Raw genomic sequence first — 17,835 nt, 5'->3', positions numbered from 1 at the left:
GAAATAATAAATAGTGAAGTGCCATGTTTAGCACGATTCTTTTCTTCTACAATTCTTCATAAAAGTGTACCAAAGATTTCTTCTAAAAAATTGGGTTTAAAATGAATAATCTTTTCCTACATCAGCTCAGGGTTTGATTGCTTGCCCACCCAGTCAGGAGGTACCGGCTACTTGCCAAGTTCCAATCTAGATGCTATCATAACACCAATTTAGAGATTCTCAACTCTAGTGACCCATTTGGGGAGCGCTCATATCCGTAGTTCTTCCTCGTTCTCCTGCTCTGGATGTGAAGTCTGATTAGTGTTTAGACATTGCTTTGAGATAATGATAATGGGCCTTTTAATTAGCATCAATATTTCTAGTCTTTTGGGAAATAATAATGTGCTTCTTTTTTACTCCTTGACTGTTGACAGATGGCCACTTATTAAACATCATTAAATTCTGAAATCAATCATTTTTGTGCTTTATAAAATATGCTCTTTGTATAAAGGAAATGATAAATATAGGAAGGAAGATTTTCCACATGGATTGTGTAGACTTTGATGCAGTGTTGCAGCAGTAATTGATGGAGGGATACCTTGTTTTTTGAGACATTGTGAGTATAGTCTCTGAGGCCTTGTTAACTTCCTTTCAGTATATGTGTATGTTAGAAACATCTCTTGTATGGAAGTAGCTTCTAAGACAAAGCCACTATTCAAACCTTTAAAAACATGAACTTTTGAGAAGCCTGTGCTTATAGGCAGCAAACATTTAATGCATTTACGCAGGGATCCATATTGTGTGTGGTTCTGTGAATGCCATGAAAAAGTGAAGATGGGTTCCTGTGTGTCTGTTATTTGCAGCAAGGCTTTATTTGACTTGATGCATTCTTGGCAACAGCCTCCAATTCATTACTTGTGAAACTTTGTTTAATGGGTACAATTACGATCTGCATTGTGCCCTTGCTCATCTTAATAGCAGTATTAATTTGCAGGAAGGGACAAAAATCATCTTGCGGAGTTATCAAGCCGTGTTTAGGCTTTCTGAATGCTAATTAATTCAGAGCTCAAATGCTGTACCTGCTGTTTAAAAGGCTGGCAGCTTGTATTCATCACCTGAGTGACAGCTGTTCCTTGCCTTTTTTACTCTTAGAAAAAGAGTGGGGAAGATTAACTCCTTCCATGCTGATCACTGCCGTTTTGAAATAACAATTATGTTCAACATTTAAATGTTTTTGGTTTTGTTTTTTTTTCTTTAACAGATTTGCTGATTTTCACAGCATATTAGAGAGAGGAGTGGTGAATATATGTTGTTAAGAGAAATTGCTAAATATTTCTCCAAATCACTATTATTTTTTCTGGGTGGAACAAAAAACCCCCAGACAGTTTCAGTGACATTTGATGCCAAAAACAGATCCTCCATGTAAAGTAAAAGAGGAAGAATTAAAATATTGTTAAGTCAGATTTGAACATTTATAGTGAGTATGGAATCTGAAGAATTTTTCTCCTGGAATCAAACCTCTTTTTTAATATTAATTGTCAAGAAAGTATTTATTAGTTGCAATTAAATTAAATGTTTGCTTAGCTCATTTAAATGGCACAGAAAATGGAAAAGTAAAATTTTGTATTTTATATGCTGCATTCAAAGCTCACTGAGTTGCTGTTTGATAAACTGAACTCCCCTGCTCTGGGAAGAAATGGCAGTTTTTGGTAGTAAAGAAGGGGGCTTAAAGGCATGCAGGTGATTTAATTTAATTCATTAATGAGAAAAAGCATCAACTGGTACAATGCAGATGTTCATGTGCAGGTGTGGGAGGATTGCACAGTTTGCCTGAGTGACTGAGGAAGTGAGATAGTAACACTGGATTAAGTTCCTTCTTTTTCACAGAGGAACAGATAACTAAAATATGTAGGTTAGCTCCATTCCTCCATTCCCTCCTGCCCCAAATCAAAACATCCAAATTAAACTGCAGTTTCTTTTTGGAGGAAACATTAGACAAATCAGCAGTTGTTTCATGTCAAAAAGTATTGCTGATCTACTGACACCAAACAAAATTCCATAAAATCTTCCAGTTAGTGTTTTAGAGTAAGTCCAAAGTTTTTTCTTTTGTTACTTTAAAGAACTACAAATTCTGGTATGTGTTTTGCTACATAAATATTTCAGACATACGGGGGTACAGTAGACATGTCATAATAATATAAAATTTTCATTCACCTTTTAGAGGCCCTGTATCTTTAGGGAAGCTCAGGAGCGTACTTGGCTAATACCTCAGGGCTTTGATTCTGGTTTTATGCATTCTGACTCAGTAAATCTCATTAAGCACATGCTTAACTTCAATATTCACTGTTCGTTCTGTTGACTTCAATAGCAAATTAAGCACATGCTTAAATGTTGTGCAGAGCCTTAGGGAAAGGTGATTAAACAAAATAACAAAACTATGCCATTAGAATATTTTAACTCATTAAAATCCCATGGATTTGCTGATTCTGATTCACTGAAAACTCTACTGAAAGTTAAACAATTATTTTATATCTGGCTGATTGCCCTGTGCAGCTTGGAGCACCAACATCAGGATATTAGATGGGTATTGCTTGTGACAATACCTTTCCTTTTACTTGTGACCTGCTGTTGTACTCTTACAAATAATTTGTGATTATGATGGGTGATTGAAAATATCATTGGTAATAAAAAGGTTTCCAAGTTTATTTACAAAGTATTTTTGAAAATGAACATAATTTTAAAGAAATAGTTGTCTTTTTCCAAGTTACTAAAATACCTTTTAATAACTCATTAATACTCATTAATACCTTTTAATAACTCATTAATAAGTTAATACTCATTAATTTGAAAATACTTTTTTTGTTTCCATGCACAGGGATGTTTTTTGGATGAATTAGCAGTATTGACTTAGTGCTCTTTATGTGTGGACAATTTCTCTGCTATTTTACGGTGGAGTTTGATACCAAGTAATTGTGCTTTAGCAAGATTGATGTTTAGTCTTTGAATTAGTATGCAAGATGCTCTAATGAGTCCAGCAAGGATTAATAAAATGCACTGCAGTAGTTCTGATTTTAATAAGTTATTTATTAAAAATTCCCTCAACTTTTTAGAATTTTGTGAAATAGTTTCTGTAGGGGAGGCGAGTTTCTTAAAAAAAACCAACCCTTTATGATTCAGAAAACAGAAGATTACTTAAATATTTGGGGTTGGGGCATCTAAGCAGCAGGAGCTTGGAGGTCAGAGAGAAGGGCTAGATGTTTTCTCTTTTTATTTAGTTTACCATAGAAGAAATAATCAGCTCAAGACTGAAATATTTTGAGAGGCTAGACATGGCATCATTAACTTTCCCAAGTTCCTGTCCTGAAACAGTTCCTGTGTGTGTCAAATCATGAGCTCACTGAGATCCTGGAGTGAGTTATTTGGGGTCTGTAGTCTGTCTGAAGCTTTTTTGAAATGAATCTGAATGATAAAGCTGCATAATTGTTAGTGTGGAGTTAAAATCTTGGGATGATTCAGTCTCAGCATGTGCACTGAGTCAGAGCAAGAAACCATCGAGTCTGCTGATTCGTGTTTGCCTCTTGACCTTTTGGCAAAGATCAAGTGCAGCATATGTTTTTATCAGTTTAATATCTGTTATGTCCTCAACTGGAGGATTTTATATTAAATGAGTTTGGGGACTGGGAAATGTGCTAGGAATTTATGCCATCCTCTCCATGCATGAAGCCTGCTATAGCTGTACTTCCAGAATGGTGTGAAAAGAGAAGAGGAGAAAAAAGAGCAATAAGTCCCTTAATGACCATAAAAGAGTGCAAAGGGAAGAGCAGGAACAGAGCAAACATAGATTATGCCTCTCCACAGTGTTCTCTTAATTCCCACCAATTTTCAGCCCAGGAAGTTCCCGAGCCTCCATAAAACCCCTGATAAAATAAAATAAAATAAAGTAGCACTTTTGATTTTATTTTAATCTTGTTTTCACCACCTTCTCAGTCTGTATTACTATCTATTTTGTAACGTTCAGTATTATAAAATCAGATTATCATCCTCAGGACTGGGTGTTACCTTGTACCTACAGGGTACATTGAGCCAGTCTTAATCTTGTCCTTGCTGCACAGCCAGTTCTTGCATCACTGGTGCTGTTTATTTTCACTGACCACTCTTAGTGTTTTTCTGAAAAATGAGATAAATAGCAATCAGAAATAACTGCTGAGTCCAACAGGAAACATGCTGCATGATGGTGAAATGAAACGATTTGATTTGGTTTGATTAAAGTGTATTAGAAAGAAATAGATATGATCAGTATCTTTGAGGAAACACTATCTTTTAAACACAAGTGTTTAAAATATATAAAAAGGCCAAAAACTACGGAGAGCTGGTGTTCACTTGAATATTTTTTGACTGATTAAATACCATCTCAGTCCATTTAATAAAGTGGAGGTGCAGAACTGTTTGTACATGCTGCAGTCAGTGGGTGGCTGCCAGGAACTGGTTTGATTTGGCCTGTGACAGAGTCACTGCTGAGGTCCAGGTAAGGCAGCAGGTGATCACAAGCATGGCCCAAGACATCCTTTGAAACACTAAAGACCATGTTGATATGACAGGGTGAAAACTGGGTCTTCTATTAGAAATAAGATTAATACAGTTCAGATAGAAAGTGATCAAAATAGTTTTTAGATGACAGAAGAATTTGACCCTTCAAGCATGTTTTATTAAGTACATGAGGCAATACAGAATGGAGGAACCCATGTCACCATAAATTAGTTTCTTTGAGTTAAGTCTCATTACCAAGACACCTTCAATTTTTAAAATTATTTGACCTGCCATGGTTAATAAAAAGGAAGTTAGTTTGGTGTGACATTTTTGGTGGTAGCTTGGTTCACTACCAACTTAATTGCAGTAAAAAAAAATAATAGTTTCAAAAAAACCCCTAAACTTCACATTCCTTGTATTTTGAATCACTGGGTGATTTGCTAGTCCTTCTTTATACCCTCAATATTTTAATTAGGACATGTTAGACAGAGCTTATGTGGGGAGTGTGGAAGTAAGTGTTTGTTGTCTGTAATTATTTTAATGTTACTATTTAATAGAAAATACTGTATTTTGATTATTGAATATTTCTGCTTAGATCCACACCTAGCAGTCTATAAGATAGAAATCCACTGCAGCAAAATGCCATCTCATTACTATGCATGCTATGATGCTCACAGGTTATTGTCAATACCCAGTGTCTACTAGTGAGGAAGCTTTTGTTTGTCATGGGAACAAAATGATTGCTCCTCGTTTTTCTAGACTGCTGAGTTCTTTAAATGAAAAGCATTTTGATCCTGGAGTAAATATTGATTCTCTTTTTTTTCTATCTCTGAGAAAATTAATTTAGTGTGTGTTATATGCACCCAGATGAGGTAAGGCCAGCTCAGGACCCCATGGGCAACTTCAGCGTGTGACACAGGCCAGCATTCAAGAAGTGGCTTCATTAGCCCTAAGTCAGCACATGCATTCTGGTTCTTTTGGAGAGAGTCTCTTGCAACAGAGCAGAGAAGGATCCATGTGCCACTTGCCTGTAGCAATAGTATCCCAGATTTCTCATTTTCAGCCAGAAAGTAGTGACATCAATTTCTCTTTTTGCCAATTTGCTAATTTGCCCGAGTGGTTCTATACCTTAAACCCAGGTGAGGCCATGGGTACTCATGCACTGTGCCTTCAGAGACAGTCTTTGGAAAAACACAGACATCTGCATTTTGCTGTGCAGATTTTTAACATGCAGAAATCCTATTGATAGTGCATTGGGGTAAAATAGAGTTGTTAGCAATAGCCAAATATTCCCTTTATCAGTAGACTGAAAAAATGGAAAAGGGAGTGCAGAGTGTTAATTCATTTATAAAACTGTGCATCCACTGCTGTTGCCACTCCTCATCTGACCTGGGACAAACTGGGAGAGGAGCTCCTTGAAATGTCCTTAATGCATAAGCTGAAAGAATTGGCAAGAACAGCAGAAAGAGTTGGACAGTTGGACACAATTCCTTAAAGAATTGGGCACTGCCACCTCCTCCTTAGGAATTGCACACTTCCACCTCCTCATTTTTGCAGCTCTCTTCAGAAGAAACTGAGAAATATCTGAGCCTTTGCAGATGACCACAGTACGTCTGCTGCTGTCACAGTGTTTGATACCAATCCCTGTCTGTGTGCATCCCTACTGGATTCAAAGAATCAGCTCACACTACTGTGGAAGCTGTGCCATGCAAATGCAAAATTTCTGCTGCCTCAGCTTAAAACTTAACTTTCACTAGTAAATAAACAGACCAGATTGATTGGTTGCCTTTGAAGAGGGATACTATGGGATCATGATTTCACCATTACAAAAACAACAATTAGCATTCTAAGGAAATAGTTCTAGTGGAATTGATTGCAGCATGATTTCCTTTGTTATTTGTAAAGTCTATATAAGCTTCTGACATCTTGAATCATTGAATATCATTGTAAAACTGTGTTTTCATGTTTATGTGTTTATATTGGTTTTTGTATTATATCATCAGCCTTAGTAAAAAGTTGTGAAAGGATGAAGAAAAATGAAAAAGGAGAAGGAAATGTTAGGGACTCTACATCTCTAGCACCATGTTGACTGTAAATCTGAGACACTGTGTTTTCATGCCTTTCTTCCAGAGCCAGCACTGTTGAATTGATGTAGAATTTACATTTAATTTCATTTTTTGTTTTTAACTCCTAATACATTTTTTCAAAAACTTCCACCACAAATAGAAAAAATTGCACAAAGGGCTAGCATATAACTTGCTTCTTATGTGCCTCAGAAGGCACAATCCTACCCCTGACTTTCTGAAAATTGTTAAGATTGTTTAACAGGGTTTGAAGCTAAAACAGGGACTCCCATATGACCTGCATTACCTCTCCTCAAGGGAATGCATTTTCTTAAAGTGATGATTTATGAGATTCAATGCTAATGTCAAACTTCATTCTGCCATGTGAAGTAACATAATTAAAACACCAAAATAGCAGAACACAAGCAGCAGAACATTGTTGAACTTGTAGATATTTCCACATAGGTGATGTAAAGTTTGATGGAAAAGGGATATGAGTGTTTTAGGCACGTCCATGTGAGATGTAAGAAAAACAAGCCTTAAGCAAGCCTGCTGTTTCCTTCAGAAAGATTTTATCCAGAGAGGAAGATGGAATATTTATGTGCAATAACAGCTGCATATTTTTAGAATAATTTTGAATTCTTTTCTAGTAAATCTCTGTATGATTAGAAAATAGATACAAATCAGATGAGGTAACAGTTTGTCCCATTTGTGTGAAGTGATTTTCCAGGATAAAATTACATTTCCTTCTAAATGCAGTATTCATTTGGGAGTAAATTAATTAAGGCTGAGTGGATAAGTATCTGCTGTCGTTCTGCAGTCATGACATGGCAAGACACTAGCTAGCTACATGCAAAACTCATTTGTACATGGAAAAAGTAAAGTGCCTGTTGCTTTTAGTGCTGTTATGTGATACTTTGAATAAATAACTTAATTCCATGTTCAAAATACTCAAAGGTATAGTATTTTATTATTGGTATTCTTAACTAGATTGCAGTAGTGTAACAGCTCTTTCCTCATTTGAGAGTTTTGCTCATGAGACAGGAATGTGGTCTCTGTGCTGTGCCCTAACAGGTTTATTATTTTATCTGTGCTGTGGCTTGGACAATTGAATATAATGTGGATCAGGCATCCCACAATAACTCCCAGGTTGATCCCTCAGTGGTCTTCATTGATGGGTAGATCTGATGGGGAGGGGGGTTTGTCAGTGGGGTCATGATTTGAGTTGCTTAATTACTCTGTACCTGCTGGAAAACTAGATGGTGTTCTTGTTCCTTTTTGAGGGGAAATTTCATGCAGAAGAAATGCATGAATTTCTTTCACGTTTAAAGCAGTCCATTAAAACAGCAGAGACGTGCACATTGGCTTTGCATTGAGCTGTTGTAGACCATTGGCTTGATGTCTACATGTGTTTAAACAAAATTGCTTTCTGTGCTTAGGGCAGTCATCCTGTGTCAAATTCTGTTGAATTACTTTTCTACCCTAAAACTAAACTAATTGCAAAATTATTTTAGCATAACAACATGGACTGTAGAGATGTGTGTTTCTACATAGGTGTTCTTTTGTATGGCTTCTCTGCAATACTATTTCAAAGAGATGGATGAAAAATATAGTGCTGAATCTTTGCTGTCTTCAAGTGAATATTATGAGAGATGATATAGCTGGAATTTAATAATAAACTTTTCCCTTTCCTGACAGTACTGGCGTTTATTTTCTAGAGAAACATAAGAATCTTAGATAACAAGTTGTTTTGATCATGTATGGTGTTGATGCAAAACTAAGGCCCATGTGTTTTTACCCCAAACCTCTTTAAAATTGTCTTTAAAAGACTGAAAACCTAAAAGCTGATATTATGCAAAGGCTTATTAACTACTCTGAAAGTTATTCCATTCAGCTGGCTTAAGCCTGGAGTAACAAACCACTGCTGATCCACGTGTAGGGCAATCCATCATCCAGTGGACATGTCCTGGCACGTACCACTGGAGACTGAAAATTTAGTAACATTCCTTTTTTTTTTATTCCATGGGAGACTTTGCCTATGGCTCTTGCTATGAGTCAAGTTGAGGGGTAGTCTGTGATCCCCGTGAGTCTGGTTCACACTAAGCTTTTTAGAGGGTTTCACAGCACTGTCTACACTTACTGTGTAATTGTCCAAATAGCCTCCAACAGAACAAGAAAAGGAAATGTGGGTATGTGGAAGAGGAAAGACAATTGAACAGGGAAATGCTAAATACAGAAAATGCAAGAGAAAGCCTTGACCAGATTGAAACTGAGAACTTACAACTTCCATTTTTAGCATCCCTTTTGTATGAAGAGCAATGCAAAGGAGCAGTGGTGGTGGTGTTCCAAAGTGTGGGGATTTGCATCTGCAATATGTTGTTGGATACTGGAGGAAAATTTTGGTCATGTGGTTGGCTTCCATAGTCACTTTGGGAAGGATGATATTAAGTATTTCTTTGTGGAGGAGTATTAAAGCACATGTAATTCAGCTAAAGTAGTAAATTTAGTCCTTGAACCTTTGTGTTTCTCTGATTTTAAAAATATTTTGCTGTGTGTAGGGTTTGTTGTTTTTTTTTAAAAAAAATGGATTGTCTAATCTAAAGGCCACATACAAGACTTCAAGTCTAACCTTTTCATTTTGCTTGACACTGTTAAGAAGATAAGAGGGGAGTGCTGTCAGAGAGTTTACGCAGAGGATGGAGAGGGGTGGTGGTAAAGGGGATAACGATTTCAGCTCTGATTTTCTCCTGCTGCAACAAGGCATCTGTATTCTCTGCTGGGTGCAACCAGCCTGCAGGAAGCTTTCCTTCCTCCAAGCAACAAGTCAGGAAATCATCTGGGAAATTAAAGACACATCAGAGCTGGACTTGTGGTGACTTGTAAAAAAGAAAAAAATTAAAAATATGGATGGATGTTGAAGAGTAATGATGGGAAGAACATGAAGAAGGACTTGGTTGTACTTCCACCTGCAGTTTTGTAGGATAATGCTGCTGTGGCATCAGGTGTCACGAGCTTCCAGCCATCCATAGAGACCGATCCACATAGAAAGGTGAGAGCTCAGTCAAAACTCAACTTGCAGCTGCCTGACGCTTCAGGGGGACCACTGGCAGTAGTGAAGGAAGAAGATGGAAAGTTCCTGGGCTGAGATTAGCTGAAGCCTTCTCTTACCATATAATAGCCTTTTATACCATCATATTCAGGCAAATATATACAGTGCAACAGCATGTGAGTTATTTTTCCTAGCAGTCAGATTCTTCATTTTGTGCTGCAGAAACAAACTATTTTTTCAATTCCTTTAATATGCTCTGCTCTTTAATTAGCTGGTTTATAGGCAGCACATGAACAGCATTTTCCAATATTGTTTCAGAAAATGAATAGCATGTGTGGTGCCTACACTGAGCTACCAGAGAAGTGCAGACTGTTCTTGTTATTTGCTTCCATATGAGCAGCTCTAAGTGTCCCTTGTTGAGAAATGCACATTTGCTGCATTCTGGCTCAGGGGAGGCTACATGTCTATTTGACATGCTCTCAGTGGAGAATTGCTTATCCATGCCTGATCCTGATGGGTTTCACCTTCCAAAAGTAACTAGCATAGGTCAAAAGTTGGCAAGATGGATTGAAAAGTGTTTCCAGCTGATGGAAAGGCTTCTGGTAACAAAGTGGGGGAATTTGTAATCCAATCTATTCTCAATGGAAAACCAGGAAATAGTCCATGTTTCAACACAGACAAGCTATTCCAGTATCTAAGTGCTGACATACAGGAGTTTTTCAAACAACACAGACTTGAATCAACTAGTTTTGCATCAAAGGCACAAATGCAAAGTATCTTCTTTAATGGCCTACTATATGCCTGAAGAACTTCTTTGTTTACTAGTTCATTGCAGTGTTAATGGTCAGACCTGGATGTGAACGTCTCCAGACTCCCCTTCCTCCAAGTCTTACATTCATTGATTCTGGCATGCCAGATTCCTTGTTTCTTTCCCTATCTAAATTCATAATATTTTCCCTCCTGTAGCTGAAGCCTTCCTTCCTTTATCTGAATAGACATTTTCATCTTTCCTATTTTCTCATCCAAATTTCTTTTTCCTGTTTACTTTTTTCATTCTTGCCTGTTTACCATGTTTAGGTTGTTCCATATGCCATTTCTTCACAAGTTGTTCCCATATTGTCCAATACTTTGAGGAAAACACAAGTTCTCACTTGTTACCTATTCCTCTACATGAAAGAGAGCATGCTGTGAGCGTGGGATGAATGAGTGGGTCTGGCTGGGCAAAGATGATTATTTTTCTCCGTGATTTTCTTCATTGCTTTTCTTTGCCTTCCATTCCTTCCATCTGTCTCTGACTGTAAGCAGAGTGTAAAGCAAAGGAAGGGCCAAGTGTCTGTTAGGTTTCCTGTTAAAATACAGAATAATGATGATGATGTGAGTCAGAGACTGGGCACAACAGCATCAAAATGCTTTATGTATACTTCTTTATTATAATTATCCTTAATTTTATTCCATTGTTTGTCCTTTTTTTCCTATTTGTACCTTTCCTAGCTCATGTACACAACTAATTGAGGTAATTATCTTTACTCAAAGATGGTTACTTTCTCCTTTGCCTGGAACAGGGGACTACTTGGGTATAGGAATTGTACCAGGAGTGTTGAGCTGCCCTTCATGGCTTTGTGCACAGCTAATGAAACCCCTTGTTACACCTAAACTCAGACATCCTCACCTGCCCTTTTCAGATCATGGGTTTTGTACTCAAACTGGGGTATGCAAATTTCTAGTTTAAATTCAGAACTCAAGAAGGCAAGGAGTTCTCACAGTTGTTTCGGTATAATCTTTAAAAACAGTTTCAAAACCTAAATTCTCCCAACAAGGACAATCAGCAAGCACAGGAGCAATCCTGTTTGACTGTCTTAAGCAAATTCTCCTGTTACTAACTGACTACTGAAATTAAGTGGAATTTCTAGCAAGTCTAGTTACAATGGGTCAACCACAATATCTCTAGTTGTACTTGCATGTTGCAAGCCTTATGTATTGCAGGAGAGGTTTATTTTAGCTCAGTCATTTTATGGTGCTTAGAATATTTTCCTGCTCTACATTGCTGCTGCTGTAGATAATGGATCACCACTTGGTTAATGTTTGATGGCAGTTACAATGCACCTCTCCCAGCATTAAGTGTCCTCATGTCTTTATACTAGAACTGACCTTCAGGGACAGTAAACATATTGTTTGGCAACAAGTTAATTACAGACTTTATCTTCCAAAAACATTCATGTCATGGGTGGGATAATTAAGATGTCCTTGCAAGTGAAAAAACTTTGTGACTTATAGTAATGTTCCAGCGTAGGTGTTAGAAACCGAGGTCATAACAGTATTACAAGAGCTGTATACTCATGGTATTTTGACTAAATAATTCTCCTCTTCAGGCTATAAAAGTGAAAGATGGACTTAAATGATATGTATGGCAATAAATTCTGTAAGTCTGTAAGGAAAAACAAAGGAATTGGATTGTCCAGGGGAATGATGGGCAAGCAGAACTGATTGTATTTGATTTACTGTGGGATTCATTACTACGCTTTGTTTTGTTTTTCTCCCCTTTCCTCCTTTAAGGCCTCTGTCTTCTGTTAAATGATTAGAATCATATTGACCCTTTCTGATTTTGTAATGTCAACTTCATGGTGATAAATAGCTAATTATTTGCAATTGAATTAGGCTATGAATTTAAATATGACAGAAACAGGTGTACCTGTGATTACCTTCAGCATGGCTTAGGAGGGTTAACACAGCATGAATACTTTGCAGAAATATTATTTCTGAAATGGAGTACTGCAGCTAGTGGAGACTATCATACAGATGTTAATGAGCTCTGTGGTACATACATTTTGTTGGTGTGGGTTTTTTTTCTGAAAAACTTCGGGAAGGGAGGGGAGGAGAGTTCACCAGTGACGACTGAAGTTCCACTTCTAGAGTGTTCAATCTCTAAGCTGGAAGCATTTAGTTTGGGTGGAGTTAGAAAGTATTTTTTTCACAATGTACATTCTAAAGAGGGCACTGAGCACTCTTGAAAGTTGGAGCCCCTGGATGAGCACACTGCAATGTTACTTTGGGAGTGCTGCTTGAATGAAAGTCCTTGTTGGCTGGCTGAATTAGGGCAGGATGCACAGTTCAACAGTCCCAGCATGCCTTTGAATTAACACAAAACTAGGGATGAATACACACATCAATGTAATTTAAAGATCTGAATTGTAATACTTAAAAAAAAACATGGATTCTGCCCATGTTCTCTTTCTCAAAACCTGGCTCAAGGAGATCAATATGTGTGCTAATGAGCTACTTCTGAGCTGCTGTTTTCTGTTACATTCCAGCAGAAATAAGTTGTCCATTTTTAATGGTCAGTATCATAATGAAAAATCAAATAATTTCAGAATTAATTTTATTTTCTTCAATAGAAGGATTGTCACAGTAAAGTTGCAATATATGGCAGGTGATTAGTCATTCGTTCCAAAATGTAGCAGGAGTATGAAGGATTGAAACATGCATTTTAAGCTCTTTTTCTGGGTATCTGTTTGTTAGGATGAAAATATTTAAGCATCCCAGCATTTGAGAATAAGAGTATAAAATGGGATCTAAGCACAAGGATTGATGACATTCTATCATTCATGTGTGATGCAGCACTGTTAACATCCTCATGTGTAAGTGATAGAGTACCCTGAATATCTGAATATCCAGAATGTCCAGGTGAGTGTAAACCAACTGCAAAGCAATAGAATAACCCCTTCACAATGATTAATTTGAGGCTGTCTTTGTGACTGTCTTGAAAGTTAAATCTCTCTATCTTTGCACTTATGAAAATGTTGTCTATATATTTGGGAATGGTGTGTACAAGAAAATTCAGGTAATCTCTTCCAGATTCCTTCATTATTAAATGGCACCGGAATGGGATTTTTTACTGTGCAAATTGTTTCAGGGGTTCTATATTTTGAAATTCCATCTCCAGCCCTTATAAAGTTAGTTCATATTTGTTTTACCTTGTGCAGTACATAAGAGCTGAGGTCAGTTCATCTCTCAGTCAGGATGAGGTACATCTTAAAATGAAGTTATCAATGAACACTGCAAACACAATGTAGCATTTTTATTTTCATATAAACCAGAACAGTTTTTGTTGAGCAAGCTTTTCACTTTTAGGTTTAATTTTTTAAAATATCCAGTTTCCCCTTTGATTTATTGTTTTTTAGAAACTTCATAGTCTATTTTCACATTGTCTGTGTTGTTTATCAGGTTTACTTGTGTTTCCAGCATAATATTGGTTCCGTTGACTTTCATTTGAGGTGATTTTTTCTGCATATTTTTACGTGCAAATAAGGGTTCTGATAATCCCTTTCTTTTTAAAATCAGCCAGTTTAATACTTCTGTCACTGCTGCAGAGAGAGACTTGACCTATTTTTTAAAGCTTTTTAGCTTTGTTAGGTACAGGAGAACAGAATTTTAGAAGTTTTAGAATTTATGTAATTAGTTGCCATTAGGATTTGCTGGTGCCCACATGGATGGTATTTTCATTTTAATTGTGATCATTTGTAATGAAACTTCGTGGAATTCTTTTCTTCTTGTAACTCCTTGGTACTTCCTAACCTTGTTAATGTTCTTCAGCCTTTGATTTTGACCTGCTGGATCAACTTCAGCTTTTCTACGTAAAAATTGCTTGGATTCTGCTGAAATATATAGATTATTCCATTTCATATGCATTCCAGAAAAAGGCATGAAAGGTGATTCATATATGAATTATTTCTGATGTGACATTTACCCTAGAACTATATTAAGTTGTTAGCCCTGGGGAAAAAAAAAATGTATTTTGATAATACTATTCTGTATTCAATGGCTTTGATGGTACTTGTTGCAGATGTTTCAGATTACCATCGAAACTTCATTAGCAGTGATAATATATTAATGCAGTAAGTTGACAGAGGGGATGACTGAATGCCTATTGCAATATATAATTAGGTTGATGTAATAAGTTATGTATGCACTCATCCTCCACAATCTTTATATAAAATCTGTTAGAGACTGAATTCCCTTGCTGCACTGTTACCATTCCCAGAATGACTACTACAATTTTTTTCTGCAATTCTTGAAGAGGGTATGCATATGTTATAAAAACTGCATGTTACAGAGTTGAAAATACATTTTCTTTCAATTTTTATTTTAATATTGATATCACTTTAGCTAATAATATCATTATAAAGTCAGCAGAATGTGTAGCCTTGCATCGGTCTAATAAAATAGATCAAAATACACTGTGTTTATATTATATATAATCAGTGTACCACATATTACCATTATTTGCAAGTATTAAGTCATTGGAAAGCTCTTGCAGTTTCTGTACAAACAAAAAAATAGCTTGCAGAGATGTTTGCAAAGCAAAAAAACCGAGAATTTTTAATGGAATCCTTCCAATATCTGTCAGTTTCTTCCTTAGAGTTTGATAATTGAAAGGTTTGTTAGTCTTTTTGAGAAGGGAAGATGGTTTAGATTATCCGAAGGCAGTAGAATGTTTAACTACTCTCTGCTATCAGTGGACTTGTTTACATTAGGATTTTGACTAAATTGAGGTTACATATATCCAGATGTTATCTGCCTGGGTGACTTTTTCATTTACTTTGGCAAGGGATTTGGTGGTCTATGGCTACCATCCCTTTGTCATTCTTACCATTTTTCACATCACATTTTAGGCTACACTTAGCCTTTCCTTTTCTAAACTTCCACTAAATTTTTAACTCCTAAACTTTTGCTCCTTTTGTCTAAGGATGAATCCTTACTGAAACCACGAATGGGATTTTGATCTTCACTGCAGGTTTTCTCATTGGTTGTCATGAGTAAAGCCAAGGTCTCAAACAAAACAAAAAACCCAAGATACAAAAGAAACTTTTTTGTTCTTGATTTTTATCTCTGTTTCTGTTGTGCTGAGGGGCAAGAGATGTATCTCAAATGCATCCACTCTGCAATGTCCTTCAGCAAGACAGGAAAGACAAAGCCCTCCACCAGGAATGAACCTCTGGTGCCAGGGGCTCACACAGAGAAGCAAGGGCTCCTCATACAACTAAGATACAGCAAGATAACATTCCAGAGGGGGGAATTGTGGAAAACATTCACCAGGAGTACACAGTAGAAAGAAATAGTCTCTAGTTCTGAAACACAGCAACAGTTGGACAACACTAGCATTTAATTCACTACTGTCATGTTATTTTTCAGCACCAGTGGGGGTTAGGAGTGGGTTGGGAGGGAGAAATATCCAAGCCCAGAAACCTGCTGTTTAGGATTTGCCGGGTTGAGAACCAGCTTGAATAAAGAATTCCATTTTTTATGTCTTTAGAGTGCTAAAGATGTAAAGTGGGCGAGCACTCAAGCTCAGCAGCGATCAGACAGAGCTGCTGCCAACAGAAACAGACATTTGAAAGTGTAAGATCCTAATCTATGTCCTAGTGAACCTTTCTGCTGAGTTGTTTTACCTCTTTCAACCTCCAGACCTTCTGGTTGCAAATTAAAAAGAGTTCCTGCTGGTCCTCACGTGACTCAGATACATTTGCTCTGAATGGGGCTCCACTTATTAATGTTTATACAGTCTTGGTAGATCTAATCCTATTTGCAGGCCTTTAAAATGCCAACTTTTTATTTTAAGCCTGGTTTACTTTCAACTACAATATTTAGCCTCAGAATGTGTTTGTGGGATTTTTCCTCAAAGACATTTTCCCTCAATGGCATTTTAAAAAGTGTAAGTTTTTAAATCAGTAAAAGCAGTGAAATTTTACATGCTCTTTTGCATGCGTCATTTAAGCAACTCTATGGTATAACCATACATTGGAGGATTTGAATCAAGCTGATCTAATTGTTGCTAATACTGTTTATTTTCGAAATGCCTAGAAAACAGCTATTATTACCAGTGCAGAAGGATATGGAGATGGATTTATGTTCTCTTGTAGGTCTCTTGTAGTAGCCAGGGGTGAGTGATATTGGTAAGAGTATAACTTAAAATCCACAGCATTGGTGTCAGCACATATCAGACTAGTTCCAGTTAGACAATAGGAGAGAGAAAAAGAAAGGGGGAAGAAAAGTTGATTATGAAGGTGCAAGATGGCTGGAAGGAAATGTGATGCTGAAAAGGGAGACATAAATACACAATGAAACTGAATTGAATGAGGGGAAAGTAAAGATGATGTGCCAAGCAAAAGAGCAGTTAGCACAGGAAAACATAACAGAACCAGACATTTATGGATCACCTGAAGTACCTCTTCTTGGCAGCTGTTGCAGCTGCTTTTACAGGTTGGAGAGTGATAGGTCTCGCTGTAAGTATTTCCCCCCAGGACAAATGATGGACTTGAGATTTGACATCTGCAGTGAACTATCTGCTGTCAATAAATTAGTGCCAATAATGAGATACTTTTAGATGTGTACCTACAATTTGCACAGGGCTGTGCAAGAGATGAACACAGAACTTTTTCCAATGACTTCCCAGCCTACCTGACAGGCACAGAGCAAACAGGTTGTGTGTTATGGTGGTGGGAGCTCTACCTCCTTTCCTTCCTTTTTGTGAATTTTATAAGAGAGTAGGGGTTTCTCCACACTGTGAGTCATGTTTGCAATAGGCAACTGACTCACTGTGTAAGTGCCTGATATCTCTATGGGATTTTTCAGATTTGAGAAAATTATTTTTAATTGTTGGGTCTGAAAAAAACCCATGAAAATAAGTCTTGTGTATCTTAGGACATCTGCTAAGTGGGGAACTGCAGCATTAGCTTTGTGCACATTTGAGCAATGTCTTTTTTAGGACCAATGGCAGAGTATCATAAAACTCTGAGGGAATACTTTTCCCATTGGCATTTCTGAGGACGCGTTTGTTCTTCATAGATGTTTTTTGAAAATGGTGTTGCAAAGGTTGGAATTTTGTTTTTATTTACTTTACACAGAGAGAGTAAGGCTTGTGGGCAAGTGTTACAAGCCTGAGTTTTCCCTCTTCCTTTACTATGGCACTAATGAGGTGCTTGGTGTTTAATTGCACTGTGTCATTGGCAATTATGGTGTGGTCAGAAGGAAAGGGCAGGGGCAGGGAAAATTTGCCAGTTTTGCTTTTCAGTTCAGCCAGGTTGCCTTCAGAAGATCCCAGTAGATCATTCTGCTCTTTGCTCCTGGCCTTGTGTATAACTAATTTGGGCTGAGTGACTGCTTTTAAATTGTTTTGTGGTAGCTGCTGGTTCAGAGAGCAGGTCTGAGCTGTCAGCCTCT

At 37.2% G+C, this 17,835-nt stretch overlaps 1 protein-coding gene and 1 non-coding gene across 6 annotated transcripts in view; both read left to right on the top strand.

Annotated features, from left to right (window-relative positions):
* The window catches only part of MACROD2 (mono-ADP ribosylhydrolase 2), an 881,430-nt gene that overhangs the window by 397,568 nt on the left and 466,027 nt on the right, over positions 1-17,835 (top strand). The gene's annotated exons all lie outside the window — the stretch shown is intronic.
* LOC116994841 lies at positions 3,550-3,740 on the top strand. The gene has a single exon (XR_004417592.1). It is a non-coding gene; the product is annotated as a U2 spliceosomal RNA (small nuclear RNA).

The sequence above is a fragment of the Catharus ustulatus genome, chromosome 3 (genome assembly GCF_009819885.2).
Source record: "Catharus ustulatus isolate bCatUst1 chromosome 3, bCatUst1.pri.v2, whole genome shotgun sequence".
NCBI lineage: Eukaryota > Metazoa > Chordata > Aves > Passeriformes > Turdidae > Catharus > Catharus ustulatus.
This window is presented reverse-complemented; position numbering and strand designations above follow the sequence as displayed.